Raw genomic sequence first — 17,442 nt, 5'->3', positions numbered from 1 at the left:
TGGATACTATATATTTTAAAGATATATAAACTTTGATGGTGAGCGGATTCATTTGTTTGGAAGAAGGGAGGGAGGGATCTTTTGGCTTTTGTTTATTGTTTGTAAGAAAAAGTTTCATATATTATGATATTGAAACATTTAATAAGTATATTTTTGAAAATATTCATAAATAAATATGTTTGTTCCCCAGGGCTGAAGCGGCTCCTGGTGGTCAAGGAGGTCCTGCGCGCCCCATAACTGCCTGGAGATGGGGATGTACGCCCAGATGGCGTTGTCCTTGGCTGAAGGATGCAGCGTGCGGCAGCCGATGGCAGACAGAGGCATGGAGAGCATCGGCAGAGCGGCCTGGTAATCACCTGTGTTGACTACGTCATTCTCATCATTGTCAGGAGCCCTCCGTGTCGTCCACTGCCTGACCCAATCTGGCATCAGCACGTGGGGGCCCGCTGTGTGGCTGTCCTCCTTCCCCACTCATGTTCATTGTGCCGGGAGAAGTGACGTCATTGCAGATGGTGGCATCGACGTCATTACATCAGCCAGAAGTGACGTCACACCATGAGCTTGAAATGACATCGCTGTAGTTGTCGCCAAGCGTCACTGTCTGGGGCGGGGGCTGGTCCAGGTGCTCAGGGCACACACGGCAATCGTCGCTGGCGGAGCCGGATGCTGCACCTTTGTAGTCAGGGAAGGCAGAAGTTGTAGCAGGGAGGTCATAGAGGGCCGCTGAGCTGTTGGCTGGTTTTGAGAGACACCTGCCGCAGCGACATTCTCCTCCCCAGCTCGGTCTAGGGCTGCAGCTGCAGTGTGAGAAGGCCATGAGGGAGCCTGGGGGAACCTGGAATCGAATGCTTCGATGTGCAGGGCTGAGGTTTCCAGGGTTCGGACCACTTCCACTGTCTTAGTTAGGGTGTAGATATTATCTTCCAGCAGCTTCTGCTGGATGGCCCTCGAGTGTAGCCCTCAGATAAATGGGTCCCGGATCAGCCTTCCCCGGGTTCAGCCAGACACAGTCAGGCCAACTCTCGCATGTGTCCCAGGTAAGACTCAGCCATCTCCCCGGGTTGCTGGGCTTGGGAGCTGAGGAGGTATCTTGCACAGACCACATTCGTGGGGTGCTTGTACAATTTCTTGAGAGTGTCCATTGTGCTCTTGTACGTGGGGCAGCCTTTGGTGCCTGGAAGTCATGGGGACCCAGCTTTGACCGGAGTAGGTCCAGCCTCTTCCGATTTGAGTCCAGGATGCCGCCTGCGTGTGCCTCGATGATTGCCTCGACCGCGTGCTGCCAGATCTCGAAGCATGTCTGGGCTTCTGGGACGACTTCAAGGCTCCCTGCACTCAGGAGTTTTTCCATGGCAGCCATGGGAAAATTTTGTGGATTAAATTGTGGTGCGCTGTTAGCCAGAATCAGACACACACAAGACTGCACAACAAGCTTTAAATCACAAAGACTTCCACAGAGCCAGGCTGGCTGTAGCTGTAGTAACTCTGAGTGAGCTTTGGGAAGCTGGCGCAGGCTTATATCCCATAGGGTGATTGACACCCGATTGGGTGGGGCTTGATCCATTCAGGCCGACTGATTGACAGCCGGCCAGGTGTTGTCCAGTCCCCTTACAGGTACAGAAGATTCCCCCTGCAGTAGGCCGGTGGTGTACCTCCACAAATTCCCATCCAAGCAAACCTTCATCAAAATCTCCTCGTGAGGGTCACATGATGTAGTGAAGTGAGACGGACGCTGGCCCAGGGGCTCTCCAAACACATACATTTTACATCTTTTAAACACCCTCAACCCCACTTATGGTCAGACAGCTGCAGTATGGACCACAGACCAAAGTCGAAGCAACTAGATTCAGCTATTGAGCAAATTCCAACATCTGTGGAGAAAACTATTCTTGGGGCTGGCTGCCAAGAAAAAGGAGTCCAAATACTTACAAATAAAGAAGGAAAGAACTTGGATCAGCAGAATGACATAAAAAGTAAATCTGAAAGCAAACACGGTAAGGAATAGAAATGGAAACCTCCAGAATAGATCGAGGTGTCTCATGGTGATGAAAATGGCGGGGTCACTTCGAGGCCTGCTGGTGAAGTCAGTGGCCAGTCCATCTGACAGGAAAAAAACCTGCAAATTGATATTGCCTTTCTATAAGAAATCCATCTTCCCACACAGGAGCATAAGAAACTGAGGAAAGAATCGGTAGGACAGGCATCATCGTCATTCTTTCACTCCAAGGCCAGGGCGATCAATAACAACACTTTGAGAGACGATGATTGATCCACAAGGCTGAGATGTATTAGTTGATGGTCAGATTTACTCAGAATCCTGGATACTTTTAAATTTCCCTCCACCTAACAGTGATGATTCTTTATTCAGGATATTTTTCTCAGGGTATCGGGGGAACGACAAAATATACTTGGAGGGGTGACTTTAGTTTTTGCTGGATCCTGTTCTGGACAAGTCAACCTCGACAATATCCCAAATAAAAGCAGCCAAAACTACCTTGGATTTTCTGAAAGATTGAAATTTGATAGATGTGTGGAGGCCAATCCCCCCATTATTCCTCGACTCGGATTGGCCTTTCTTTGTTATCAACACAGCAAATTCGGAGAACATTCGTGCGAATACTTATCTTGAACCTTTGACCCTGTCTATCTTGATGCCAGAAAAAAAACAACTAATTCACAGAGATGGCCTTTGAACCCCACCCATCTTCAAAAACCAGATTTTGGCAAGGATATTAGTGACCAGATAAAGTTATTCTGGAAGTCAAACTGTGCCTCCTCGCCCACTAGTTTTGTATATTATGGGGACAAACAATATCACATACAAAAGGGATGAAGAAGAAATACATGTCAGAAATAGAAGAGCTGGAAACAAATTTGGAAATTGGAAAAGGTGTTCCAACAGTCTGGTTCCAAAGAATTCACATACTTAATAATGAAACAAATCAAATACAAATACATGTGGCATAGTTAAAAGAAAGAAGAAAGAAATCTCCCCATAGACCACCCCCATTGCCCCCTCCATCCCCTTGCTAAAAGGAAAAGAAGAAAAATGAGTACAAGGGACCACCAACGGGAGCATTGATTACTTTATTGTCCCTTTTCATAAACTGAGGCCTAAAGGAGAAAGGGAATATTCACACCCACCCTTTGTAAATATGGGCTCCACATTCTTCCATAATATATGGTTGTTGCCTCCCGCTAACCGGGACGCAACCCAGTACACAAGATGCCTGACGAACCCGGTGACTGCGAAGATCACGCGGGAACCAACAAACTTCATCCCAGGTGACATCCTGCACAGCGGGAAGCAATGAGCAATGGCGGGAACACCCACCAATCCTAGGCCAGTGCTGACGTCTCTTAAGTCCTGTCGTCAGCAGCGGGAGGGTATACAAGAGATTCCTGTTCAACAAACCATTCTTCGACTTTGACTTCTTGGGTGTGTATCGTTCATTCCACACTTCACGGTAACTGTGAAGACTTTCACCATTGAACACCTCAAGCCACCACATCTGGACATTAGCAAACTGGTCTCCACTCAGCCCCAACAATGCAGATATAGGTGACCAAAAGCAGCGAACAGTGCTCCAATCACTGGTTCTGGGGTGGTGGGGGATCATGTTAACTGGGATGCCACCCTGTACACAAGATGGCCGATGAATGTGGTGACCACGCAGAGTCAATGGGGACCAACAACGTTCGTCCCAGGGGCGAACCCACACAGCAGGAATCAACAAGGATGGGAACACTGACCAATTGGAGGCCGACACGGATGTGACAACACTCTAGTTGACAGTAGCGGGGAGAGAATAGAAGTAGAGCTGCCAGTGTAATAAAGGAGTCTTTGACTTTGATTTCTTGAGTGTGTGTCCTTCTTTCCACCCTTCACAGTAGCGCGCATGCTCCAATTAAACATCAAATGGTCTTCCTCATTTACATCGGGAGTCACATGTATGGTTTCCTTACCTAAAGCGTGAGAAGTGCAGCAAAGATCGTCAGACTTGTTTCTGGTTTGTTTTAAGCGGGTGATAGGAGGAAAGTTTGAATATGGATCTCTTTGTCGTTGGGAACGAGGGAGATGACCTGACAACATTATGAGAGGACACGGTAGCTTGGATCGAGAGAGGATAATGCAAAGAAGCCGAACACCAAGTGTCACAATTTCCCAATAACCGATCGGCTGCTTGGACTTGAAGAAATGTCTTCAATGAAAATGTAATATCATTGGAATTCTCTTCCCTGTTGAAGGTTCATTTGAAATTGGGATCCATGGACTTGTGATGAGTTTATTGCCATATCCATTCGTAGCGGGATAATATGCATCAAACTTAGATGCAGATACTTTGAAAAAAGTAACAGGCATTAAATTGTAAGTGGTAATAAATATGAAGGAAAAGATTGATAATAAATAGTCTCCCTTGCAGTTGGGGTACAATGTATTCCTTGAGATCAGAGGAATCTTGGAGCCAGGACAAAGTGATCCCGTGTTTCCCAAGGATTTGATTGAGTTGTTGGGGTAGTTGTAAGTTGATGGGCCAAATGGTTTGCTGCTCCTTCCTCTGGCTCTGCTTTCTGTCTTGCGATGCTGATTGGGTGCGTCTGTGTGTTCGCTCGCTCGCTGATTGGTTGCATCAATTGTGCGAGCCAATGGGTTGATTCGGTGAGGCTGCTATTGGATTGGACGCTGAGTCAGGTTGGATTGATGGGCGGGTTCGCGGGTTGATTGGCTCTTGTTGTGAGGAGGCGGGACGTTGGCGGCAGCATCGCCTGATCGGAGTCTGTCGCGTCGCCGCGAGCGCAAAATGGAAGAAGTTAGTGGCGGCGTCGGGACCTTCCTCAGCCACACGGTCCTGCAGCCCGCCAGGCTCCAGAGCCGAGGCGTCGGTGCAGGGCCTGATGGTGCCGACAGGGCGAGGCTGGGAGCTGCCCAGAGGGAGGGGGTGGGCAAGGGGGTAAGAAGGAGATTGGCGCATGCGTGGTGGGTTCGCGACTTGGTGTTCGGTTCGACCATGTGCGGCTGATACGCATGTGCCAACGGACGGCCAATGAGTGAACCTTTTGCGCAAGGACCAACCGAGGACTCGCGCATGTGCACTGAAATTAAGATGGCTGCCCCCAGCCCATGGACCCCCAGACACTGAGTCACAAAGTCAATCCACACATTTTGGGTTTGACGTGTCCTGTGTCTCTGTTCTCATTTGTCAAATCATTTGATTTTAAAAATAGGCTCTAAGACTTCAGATCTCCTCGCACGCGGTCAAAACCTTGACTTGCGACCATCGTGGACCCACCCTCCCCCGACGTGGTACTACGGTCGCAGGTCGGGGAGGACCTGTCGGGGTCATTGAGTCGCTTAGGAAGGGATGGAAAACCAATCCAATGTTCTTTGCTTCCCAATGCTCATAGAATGTGTCTGATTCCATTCCTTTTTCCTGTTGTAGCATCACATTCTTCATAAAGTTAGATGTTATTTTTTAAAGTTGTGTCACCTGAACAATAATGCTCCAACCCTTCTGATCCTGACGTACCATGTGTCTAAAATGTCATGTTTCTCAGTTACGTCCGAATGCCTTGAAAAATATAGGGACTTTGGTGTTAACAATACAGAGTAAGAGAGAGCGCTGCTCAGGGAGCTGAAGAAGGAATTCGTCCATCGTTATTGAATGAAGATCTACCAGGACCAATGCCTGAAGAGGGTGCACAAAATCAGTGAACAAGTGCGGACTCGAAAGGCCAACATGGCCTGTTTCCGCTCTGTAAATAGTTATATGGTTATATTTCACCAATCCTTTTGAATTTATGATCTCTTGAATTTCTGGTCATGTTTTCTATTTAGGTTGGTGTATCTTGCAGACCTGTTTGGTTGCAGCAAGTAAGAAGTTATCACCTTGTAGCATCCGCTGTGGAAGTGCTACCACATACTGTTTTAAACTCCCCATGTGTGCTCGCTGGCCCACCCACTTCTGGTGACGTACTTCCCGACTTCCAGCTTTATGTCATTGTGTCGTGTTGTCACTCTCCAGCTGGCTGCCGCTACGTGGAAGTGTAGGGCTCCTCAGCCCATACATGGTGCTAGGAGTGGGCTCCTTCTCATCAGTGAAGGGGAGTCCGTGCCATCTTGGACTATCCGAGTGTGGCAGTGATTTGACCTCTTTTTGCTCACCTGGTCTCTTGGCGCACCATAATCTCAGCGTTTATAAGGGGGAAATTCTTTCAATGTTTCATTCAACTTTATTACAGAATTCTTCCTAGATTATCTGTGTAACATTGAATGTTATGGGTTTTCATGAACAGGGATCATGATTTTACTCATAATTTGGTGAGCCAATGGATGGGACATTTTTTACTAATGCCCCATGGGAATCCAAATAAAAATGAAGTGACAAAATTAGGAAGGTTTGTTGACCCTTGTTTTTAAGCAGGACGTCAGGATGATTTTCATCTTGCTTGCTGAATTAAAATGTGATTTGTCAGTTCTTAATGGCAGCTGCCATATTGGCATTGCAAGGAGAGATGGGAAATGGATCAGGTCCTTGGTGGTCCCAGTAATGCAACGTAGAAAGATGTCATGGGGCTGAATGTGGTTTAGGGAGGGAGAGGGTATTAATTTTTGGGAAACGTATGTGACCAGCCACCTATCAATATTTCCCTCAAATAGAAACTCCTGCTGGTAGAAGCCATTTCCTATTTTAAACAGGCCCAATGTCATTACCCAAGCAGATATTGTTTCGAGCCCAAAGGATCCCAAAACCAGTAGCAATAGACATTCACCCAGACAAGTGGTTTTTAAAACAAGTTATTTTTAATCAAATTTAAACATGAAAATAGAATGAAATTTTAATTTAACTCTATACTTAACTAACCCAAATTAACCCCCTTCTAATTCTTAGTGCACATGTTTGTAATGTGTATAAATTTAAGAAAAGTTCTTTGGTTCACATTTCAATCTCACTTCTCCTTCTTCCAAGTTCTCTGGATGCATGGAAATCTTCTGCTGTGCACAGAATTGAACATGTACAAACTTCACCAGGTTTTGGTGCTTGAAAGGTAAATGTTTACCAATCAGGACGGTTCTTGTAGGGTTTTTAGAGAGAGATTTGTTGTTCCAGGATTTCCACATCTGAGGTACCACCATTATTCACCTCAATGTCTCGCTGATGAAACTTGCCCCGTCAGGGTTTTCCAGATGGTAACTTCTTTCTTCTCGCTACCACAGAGTTCATTGCTCACAACAGAACTAATTTCTTCTGCTCAAGCTGCTATATAAACAAAACCCAGGAGTGATTTTCCTCAAAGCACCCCGCAGAAAGGTACTTTAAGTCATCCGGCTCCATTTCCAAACAATGGTCATTCATTTTATGACATCAGTTCGATAAACACCTACTTGTGAATGTGAATAACATTCTCCAGAGATCTTCAATATTTCTTCAGTCTTTCAAATAAGATCTGTTTTAAAATGTGTGTGTGTATTTATGTAACCTACACTCAATCTTACCAAAATCCCAAATATTACCAACTTCTCCAAATATATTTATCCATTACAATAACATAAAGAGCATTTAAGAGACTCTTCGACAGGCATACATGGGTGAAAGAAAAACAGGGTTGAAGCGGGCGCACAGTACGGTATTACGAACTGCCACCGTCAGTGCACAGACTTATCTCACACATCGTGGGCTAACAGTGCTGGGAGGCAAAGTACAGTGAGTGGATCAGATGAAGGCCCCTGCCTAAAGGCGTGGGGCACTCATGGCTCGTAGCCTTAACCTGCTGATCCTGTGGACCGGAAGGTATTCACTAACGAGCTAATTTACAGGCAGGGAACAAAAGGTCTGTGTATGTCTGCAATAAAGCAGTATTGAGTTGACTACCTTTGTATGTGTTTGCCTTTATTTAGTAGCATCTACTTTCTTGGGACCTTCCCAAGATCGTGTTATATGGCGAGCTCTCCACTGGCCACCGTGACAGAGGAGCACCAAAGAAAAGGTACAAGGACTGCCTAAAGAAATCTCTTGGTGCCTGCCACATTGACCACCGCCAGTGGGCTGATATCGCCTCAAACCGTGCATCTTGGCGCCTCACAGTTTGACGGGCAGCAACCTCCTTTGAAGAAGACCGCAGAGCCCATCTCACTGACAAAAGGCAAAGGAGGAAAAACCTAACACCCAACCCCAACCAACCAATTTTCCCCTGCAGCCGCTGCAACCGTGTCTGCCTGTCCCGCATCGGACTTGTCAGCCACAAACGAGCCTGCAGCTGACGTGGACTTTTTACCCCCTCCATAAATCTTCGTCCGCAAAGCCAAGCAAAAGAAAAGAAGTAGCATCTACCATAGTAGCTGCTACAGTGTATTATTCTTTTGTTAGGAATATCTAGATCAACACAACATCGTGGGCCAAAGGGCTTGTACCGTGCTGTAATATTCTGTTATTTCTGTTATTGCTTCACTTTGAATATCTGTTGTAAGCTGTGTGAGACTTCAATAATGTAGCAAATGTGCACCTCAACATTGCGGTCAGGAGTTTGTATCTCCTGGTTGACTTGAGCTTTTCTCATTTTTACTCAATGCTTTATAGTTGTGGTCAGTAAGAAAAGAAATATTGTGCATGTTGAGTATGTCATTATGATTGAAAGTAACACTGGAAAAGAGTCAGTAACACCAAGGTAAATAGCACCCTGTAGTGGCTGGTGCAGTTTCCTGATGGGCAGAAGTTATCTCTCAGTGGCTACAGTGATGTGAAAATGTGGGTAAATTATTTTGCATATGATTTATACATGGAAAAATTAGTTGTTGTTTGTTCCAGTTTCAGGTAGGTGTGGTCGCAAAGTGGGTAAGGATAGAAAATATTGGGGATCAACAACTGGGGTTGCATTTGATGGCGTGGAAGTCGATATGGATGCTCAGAATAAGGCTAATCTGATTAGGCAAGCCACTGGCTCTTATACTTCCACCAGTGAATTGAGAATTGAATTTTGAGTCATTTACGGTGGGTAACTTCAAAGTCTGTTGATTGTAAGACTAAATTAAGAGCCCTTTTGCCCCTGGCTGTGCTGAAGATTGTTTTGTTTATAACTAATTCTTTCTGAGAGGGAGAATAGACTGAAGCTACTTTCCTACTCATTGTTGATATATTTTGCAGTAATATCTTTCAAATAATTACGGATTCCTAATTACCACATGCAATCCCCAGTCACTTTATCATTTCTGCCACCTACGACACGCTGGAGTCACATCTTCCCCTCCCCCTTTCTGCTTTTACCAGGGACTGCTTTCATCCTGTCATTCTGGTTTGCTAATCTCTCTCCACACATTCCTCCCTGTCCTAGGTCACCACCCTTCCCACCACCCCTGCCCACCACCCTTCCCCTCCCCAGGTTTCACTCTCACTCCTGTTGATTCACCCAGTTCCCCTTGTATTCTCTCTTCCAAACCAGATGACTTATAAATGTGGGCAGAGAAATGGCAGATGGAGTTTAATCTGGACAAGTGTCTTGCACTTTGAGAGAACTTGTCATACTGTTGCAAAGAGGGATCTTGGGGTCCAAGCGCGAGCTCCTTGAAAGAGGCAACACAAGTGGAGGGTGTTAAAGGAAGTATTCTTCATTGAGCAGGGCATGAAGTATAAATGTGGTTAGGCCACATTTCGAGTGTTTTCTGCATTTCTAGTTGCTGCATGACAAAAGGAGTTTATCAGGGGGTTGCTTGGTTTAGAGCATTGGGTCTAAGGAGAGGTTGGACAAATTTGGAGTATTTGAGGCTGAGAGATGACCTGGTTGAAATTTATCCAATTATTTTAGTCCTGGAGAAGGTAGATTTCTTCTTCCCCCACCCCTGTGGGAGATGTAAAAATACTACAATACCTATATTGAACATGAGAGAGGAAAGTGAGACAGGGTTTTGCACAGTGCATTGGGGGTTTGGCATACGCTGCCAAGATAATGGTGAAATCACCACGATTTAAGAGGCATTTGGTTGGGCACATGAACAAGAGGGAATGGGTGATGTGTTTGGACCATGTGCTGACAGATGGGATTAATTTAAATGAGCATCATGGTCACCACAGATATTGTTCACCAAATGGCCTATTCCTGGGCTGCTCTGTTGGGTGATGATTCATCTCTTTTCAAGGATAGTTGCCGATGGGCAGTAAACTTGTCACAGAAGCCTAACTCCAATGAATGTATTTAGAACATTTCCATGAGTTAATTCCCAGTAGAAACACCATTTTATCATTCAAGATGTGTAGCCACAGCAATAATGCAAAGTTTGAAGGCCATCATCACTGAATCCATTTTAATCAGCCTTCACCTTGTACAATGTTCAGTTGAGACAAGAAAATCAAAATGGAACTTTTAACCTCTAGGAAAGATGAGTAATCCTCTGTACCACAGAATTATTGCTGAAAAAATATTTGGAAAATTTTGTGAATTCAGCTTCCAAAGAGGGGATGAAGAGGAACCACAACAAGATTTTAAAAGATTAAACCCAGAACATTTATTAGAAGATGTTCATCACAATAAACATGTTCAGGTTCAGTAATGATCGATTCTGGAATGGCATGTGGCCGTAATAAAAGGAATGCAGGATAGATATATTCCAAGGAAAAAGAAATTAATGATTTAGATTGTGGTTTAAATGGTTTTGTGGCCAAATTTGCGGAGGTCACCAAGATAGGGGACAGAGTGGGAAGTGTAGAAACCGTAAAGATGCAGAAGGGTATAAACAGATTAGGAAACTGGGCAAAATGATGGCAGATGAGATTTAACACCGAGAAATGTACAGTTGTACATTTTGGCAGTGGAAATAAACAGGAAGCATACTATTTGGATGGGATGAAAATTCAGATCTTGGATGTGCAAAGGGACCTGGGTGTCCTTGTGCAAGGAAGCCTAAAAGTTAATAACCAGGTGAAATTGGTCATGAAGAAAGCGAATGCTATGTTGGCATTCATTTCAAGAGGAATGGTGTACAAGAGTAAAGAGGTGTTGATGAGGCTCTATGGGGCACTGGTGAGACCTCATTTTGAGTACCATGTGCAGTTTTGGGCCCCCTATCTGAGAAAGGATGTGATGTTGTTGGAGAGGGTGCAGAGGAGAATGACTAGGATGATTCCCAGAATGCAAAGGATAACGTACGAGGAGTGTGTGACAGCTCTTGGGTTGTATTCATTGGAGTACAGGAAATTAAAGAAGAAATCTCAAGGAGGCATTTTGTATTTTGAAAGGTTTAGATAGGGTGGATGCGGGTAAGATGGTTCCCTTGGTGGGTGAATCGAGGACAAGAAAATGAGAGGTTATCCATCCAAAACAGAGATTGGGAAGAACTTCTTTTGCCAGAGGGTCATGGAGCTGTGGAACTTACTGCCTCATACAACAGTGGAAGTCAGATCACTGGGAGTATTTAAACAAGAAATATACAAGTATCTCATCGTGAGAGCATGAAGGGATATATGGAAAAGTCTAGAAATTGGAAGGAGTGTCGAGTAGCTTAGTGTTTACGGAGCAGACTCAATGGGCTTGGTGGCCTGGTTCTGTTCCTTTGTCTTGGAAGCTTGTTCTCATTTGAGAGAGATTATTGAAGGCAACTGGGAAAATGGAAAAATACTCGGCAGTTGTTAGAGTAGGTTATTAGTTTGGCATCTCTCTGTAAAATTCCAAACCTGTCTGTCACTTTGGATCAGTGCCGGTCCCACCAACCCCTGAAGAACATGGACTTTCTAATATGTCATGTGTTCTTTCAGCTACAAATAATTCTCTTAATCATACATGGCCAGAGGTCACTCACATTTCATATCAGTCTTGCAATCATTTTGGGTGTGTTTTCAGTTGTAAATGTGGCAAATTCCATTTTGGGAGTGGATTTCTTGTCACATCTTTCAGTGATGTATTTGAAAAAACGTTGTGTGGACTGCAGCTCTCGAATGCAAGTGAGCTGCATTTGTTGTCCTTCCAATGCCATCTGCTGCCTGACAAGCCTTCAACCTGACTCCTGCCCTTTCCGAGCCTTGCTCAAGTGATTCGTGATCCCATTGTAATAGTGTACGGACATGCAATAAGCCACCATTTAAAGGCAGGGTCTGAGACGCAGGCTCGTAAAACCCCCAGATTATCTTAAAATTGCAAGATTGGATTGGCAAGAGTTGGGCGTAGCCCACAGATCTGACAGCTGCTGGGCTTCACGGTTGCATATGGTTCTGAAAAATACTAGGGATTGGCGGCCTTGCAGAGATGATCGTCCCCTGAACAATTCCACCGTGCCTGACTGAAACAATATTCCAAATTTAGAAGACTTCTCAGCAAACCTCCTTGGCAAATGTGCATTTGCCAAAATAGATCTAGAAAGTGCTTACTATTAGATTCCATTTGAGTCTTCGGATGTCACGAAGACAGCAGTGATGGTTCCGTTCGGCATGTTTGAATTTCTGAGAATACCATTCGGTCTATGGAATGCAGCTCAGACATTCCAGTGGTTCATGGACCATGAACTCACTGGCCTTGGGTTTTTTTGGTGCTTGTGTTGATCGAGGAGATTCTGGTTGTAAGTGTGGATGAAGAGGAGCACAAGAGCCACCTTATCTCATTGTTTCCGAGGCTTGAGGAATGTGGCATCGTGATCAATCCCAGGAAAGTGTTTCTGGTGTTTCTGATCTTGTATTTTTGGGAGCTCGAGTTATGCCACATGGTATTTTGCCGGATGAATGGAAAGTGCATGAAATTGAGAATTTCCTCCCCCATTACATTTGGCCAGTTGTGATGGTTTTAGGTATGAGGAATTTTTATTACTGTTCCCTGGTGAATGTCGCAGCATCTCTATGACCTCTTGCTGAACAACTCAAAGGATATGATGTCTGCTTCAAAAAGACATTATCTTTGGGAGATGCTTTTTTTCCAGCCAAGCGGTCACCGGCTCAGGCAAAGTATAGTACATGTGGGCAAGAACTCTTAGCTATCTATCTCGCAGTGAAACGTTTCTGTTTTAAAAAATATATATTTATAGTTTTGTATACAGTTCAATATAATAATAGAATCATATCCAAATGATACGTTCAATGATCAAAATAGAATAAAAAATAAATGGTTGTACTGTACATAAAAGTGAGAAGAGAGAAAAAGTATAAAAGAAAAAAATACAGATCTAGGTGCAAAGCTCCTGTGATAACTATTCCCTCCCAAAAGGAAAGGCCGGAAATTTGATATAGTAGAATTAAACCAACATGATAAGGTTCAACCATTAAGATTAAAGAAAAGTGGTGGTGGGGTGGGGAAGTGAAAACATTAGATATCAAAACACATATCTAAATATGGTTTGCATATTTTGATGTATGTATCATAACCATTTCTAATATAAAACATCAATTTTGCTAAGGGAATACAATTTTGCATTTCCCCACAATCAATTTTAAGATGGGATTCAGATTTCCATGGATTTGCTTTTCAACTCCTGGCCACTGCAAATGTGACTTTAAAAAATACTTAATTGGTATTTTGAGAACTTGAATTAGGCTTCTAAATCATTTACATTTCCCAAAAGTAAAAGCTCAGGTGTTGATGGGAAACATGATTATAATTTGTTCCAAAAAATTGCTCACATCTTTCCAAAATGATGTCACCTTGAGACATAACCAGAGAGAATCTATAAACGTACCAATTTCTGTGCCACATCTAAAACATAAATTTGAAAAATTTGGAATAAATTAATTGATGTGGCATTAAGTATAATCGATGAATAAGTTTATAATTAACTTATCTATTGAAAACATTAATTACTGTCCCAACAAATGTCAGACCAGCAAAATGGGTCAATTTCAGTTGTCAAATCCAATTTCCATCTTTTTATTTATTCAAGTCTGGATTTGGAGATACCTCTTGAAGTAGAAGATACAATTTGGAAATAAGTTTATTTGTAATTCCCTCATGAATCCCAATCTCCAAATCAATATTTCAACTTTTTATTGGAAGGTCATCCTTTGACCATTTGTACAGACCACCAGCCTCTTTTGCATACTGCAAGTAGAAGCACACATCTCCACTTGCCCAGAGAGATTCAGCACTTGGACTTCATCCTACAATTTTCATTGGACACACAACACATCTGAGTAAAGGCGAATGCTGTGGCTGGTGCCCTATCCAGGTGTGACATTACATTCAACTACTGCCATTGATTTCACTGCCATGGTTCATGCACGGCACACTGATCCCGATTTCATCCTGTGAAACCAGATCAACTCTAGTCTCCTTCTTCAAGATGTGACCCTGGATGAATTGGGTGAAGAGTTGGTCTGTGATTTTTTTTCCCCAACAGAAAGGACTATGCCATTTGTGTGGGCGGCTATGAGGCAGGAGATTTCTCTTCACAATCTATCTCTTCCTGGTAGAAGAGCATCAATCAAACTGGTTAAGGAACATCTTACCTGGCTTCATGTTAAACAGAATGTTGGATTATGGGCAAGGACTCACTTGCTGGATCAACGCCCGAAAGTCTCCAGGCACATGAAATTCAAGCTGGGGGAATTTGTTGTTTTGGATTCCCATGTCCAGCATGTGCACCTTGTGGCTTGGAAGGTCCACTTCCGCCATCTCGGCAATGTACTTATCTGATCACATTTGAGGACAGGACAACCAGGTGGCAGGATGGAATTCCTATCATCGGCATCTCTGCAGAGACAATTGTTTGGGCTTTCATGGATCATTGGATTCCATTTTTTGGTGTTCTGGGCACTATTACAACAGATTGAGGGGTTCAGTTCGAGTCAGCATTGGTTTGAGTTCTCACAGAGCCTCTGGGCACTACATGAATTACGGCTAAGTATTTCAGGCTAACAGCCTTTTGAGCACTTCCATCGTTGGGTGGGGGGGGCTCTGGATTTTTCCCACTGTTCAAAAAGTATGGGGGGGTGGTTGAAGGTGAATTGGGAGGCACAGGCTTGTGGGCCTAAAGGGTCTGTTACTGTGCTGTAACTCATCTTAAAGTATCGCATTGACTCTGATATGTTACTCATGTAAATCTTGGTAGTAATGGTGTGTATGATTCTGCTTTGTCTTGATCACTGCGGCTATTGGCCTCGCCTCTCATGTGGAACCCTATAACTTGTGTGTTTTGGAATTACCTTGTTGTGAGGAGTATATCTGAATGAATAGCTTCACTAATTACTCACCATGTTCATGTTTAAAGTCCATCTATCCTTGTCTGCCAAGTCTGCACTGGGAAATTGTAAATGTTACTCCACTCTTTAAGAAGGAAGAGAGGCAAAAGACTGTAAATTTTAGACCATGTCTTCACATAAAAAAAATTATTATGAAAATTATGTTATCTTTTCCTAACAAATACAAGCTTTCTTTATGCCAACGATTCATATTTAAATCCACATAATTTATCCACGTAATAACAATACATTCACTAGCCAATACTAATGTGAACCGAATAAATTCAATTTGAGATTTATCCATTCTTAAACCCATTGTTAAAGTTGTAATATACACTATTTAAAAAAAGCAGTGGATCTAACATTAAAGTAGTCTCTCATTAATCCGCCTTAAACTCTTTAATTTTTTTCTCCAAAAAGACTTACTTTATCACACAACCAGACAGAATTGAAAAAAAAAGTACCAATTTGAGTCCCACAATGAATACACAAATCTGAATGACTAAATCCATATCTATTTAACTTTTCCGGCTTTTAATACAGCTGATGTTGAAAATTATAGTCCACCAAATTTAGTCACACTATCTTCACACATAGTAGTCCATCCTTCCTCAGATAATTTTAAGGTTAAATCTTTGATTTATCTAAATCCAGTTTAGCCATTTTCTCTTGCAACAAAGAATACATTTCTGAAATAAATCCCTTTCTGCCCCATTTACAATTACATTTTTAAATTTAGTTAACTTAGGCATCTTCAATTCCTGCCAAAAATTCTTCACTACTGGAGCACATACTTTAAAATATGCAAAGAAAGAATTTAATGGTACCTCAAATTTTCCTCAAGCCTATCAAAAGAAAGAAATATCCCATCTTCAAAACAATCTGCAAACACTTGAATACCTTTCAAATGGCAAATCTTTAAATATTGAGATTATTCATCAAGAAGGATATGAATTTATCCTGATATAATGGAATTTATAATGAAACCTTATCTCCAGTTCCTATTTCCTGATTTCTTTTATTCCAAATATCACTTAAGTGTCATAATACTGGCACATTATAATAATGCAAAGGATGAGGAGTCCATCAAAATATACATTGATGTATAATAGAATGAGAAATCTGTGCAAATGCCTCTTTAGCCCAGCGAGGAGATTGATTAACATCTAACATCATATTAATAAATTTTAACTGATAATTAACTAATAGTTTAATAAATAATTCTGAAAATGAGACCATTGTAGTCTCGAAAGCATATTTTCCTGTCAATGTTTGCAATAATACTCTAGTCAATATACTTTTCTATAAAAATATTCTGATTGCTGCATAACTCTTTAAAAAAATATGTTTGGAAGTGAACATAGAATTGATTGAAAAAGATATGAATACAAGGAAAAATATTCATTTTAACACAATTCACATGTGTCATTTATGTCAGAGGAAGACCTTTTCATTTAATTAAATCAGCTTTAATTTTTGTCTTTAGTAAAACATAGTTCAACGTACACAAATATTGATAAGACGCATCAAACAATAGCCATAAATATTTAATTTTCTTAGTCCATCTAAGCTGTGTAATCTGTTTACCAGCAGTATAATCTTCCTCTGTAATTGATAATATGTACCTCTTATCCCAATTAACCTTATAAGCAGACATTTTTCCATATTGTACCAAACAGGTTTGCAGATGTCATAATGATTGCTGAGGATTTGTTAAATATATTGGTACATCATCTGCAAACAAATGAATCTTACATTCCTCTTCATTTATTTTAATCCCACTAATTTTATCATTTTATCTTTTAGCCTGGGCTACCGGTTCTATCACCAATGTCGACAAAGGACAACATTGCCTTGTGGAGCGTGTTAAATTAAACATATCTGAAATTTGTCCATTCGTCACCATACTCGCCAAAGGATTTTTATACAAGGCTTTAACCCAAAAAAGGTAAAAAAGGTCCAAACTTAAACCTTTCAAATATTTTAAATAAAAAGTACCTTTCAACTTGATCAAAGGCTTTTTCCGCATCTAATACCACTATCACTGATTGATTCAAACAACGTCAACAGTCAAGCAATATTTTCAGAAGAAAATATATTCTTAATGAAACCTGCTAGATCAACGTATTAAACGTGTCAAATACTTTGCAAGTCTATTAGCTACTATCTTATAATCTACATTTAAAAAATAAATTGGTCGATATGAGACAACGTTGAATGGGGGTCTCTTTTTCCCCAAGCCTATTCCTATTGGGCATCTCAGCTACTTCCTTGCACATTTGCTCTTCTAGTTCCCTCT

At 42.3% G+C, this 17,442-nt stretch overlaps 1 long non-coding RNA gene across 2 annotated transcripts; it reads left to right on the top strand.

Annotated features, from left to right (window-relative positions):
- Positions 1-309: 309 nt before the first annotated feature.
- Positions 310-17,158, top strand: LOC138751229 (uncharacterized). 2 transcript variants are annotated; one of them, XR_011349770.1, is made up of 2 exons: positions 310-348; positions 16,950-17,158. It is a non-coding gene; the product is annotated as an uncharacterized lncRNA (long non-coding RNA). The 2 variants fall into 2 exon arrangements; XR_011349772.1 differs by lacking the exon at positions 310-348 and adding an exon at positions 6,659-7,047.
- Positions 17,159-17,442: the final 284 nt, after the last annotated feature.

This window comes from Narcine bancroftii, unplaced genomic scaffold, assembly GCF_036971445.1.
Source record: "Narcine bancroftii isolate sNarBan1 unplaced genomic scaffold, sNarBan1.hap1 Scaffold_89, whole genome shotgun sequence".
Taxonomy (NCBI): Eukaryota; Metazoa; Chordata; class Chondrichthyes; order Torpediniformes; family Narcinidae; genus Narcine; species Narcine bancroftii.
Note: the sequence above shows the minus strand (reverse complement) of the source record. Positions and strands in the feature narration are given on the sequence as shown.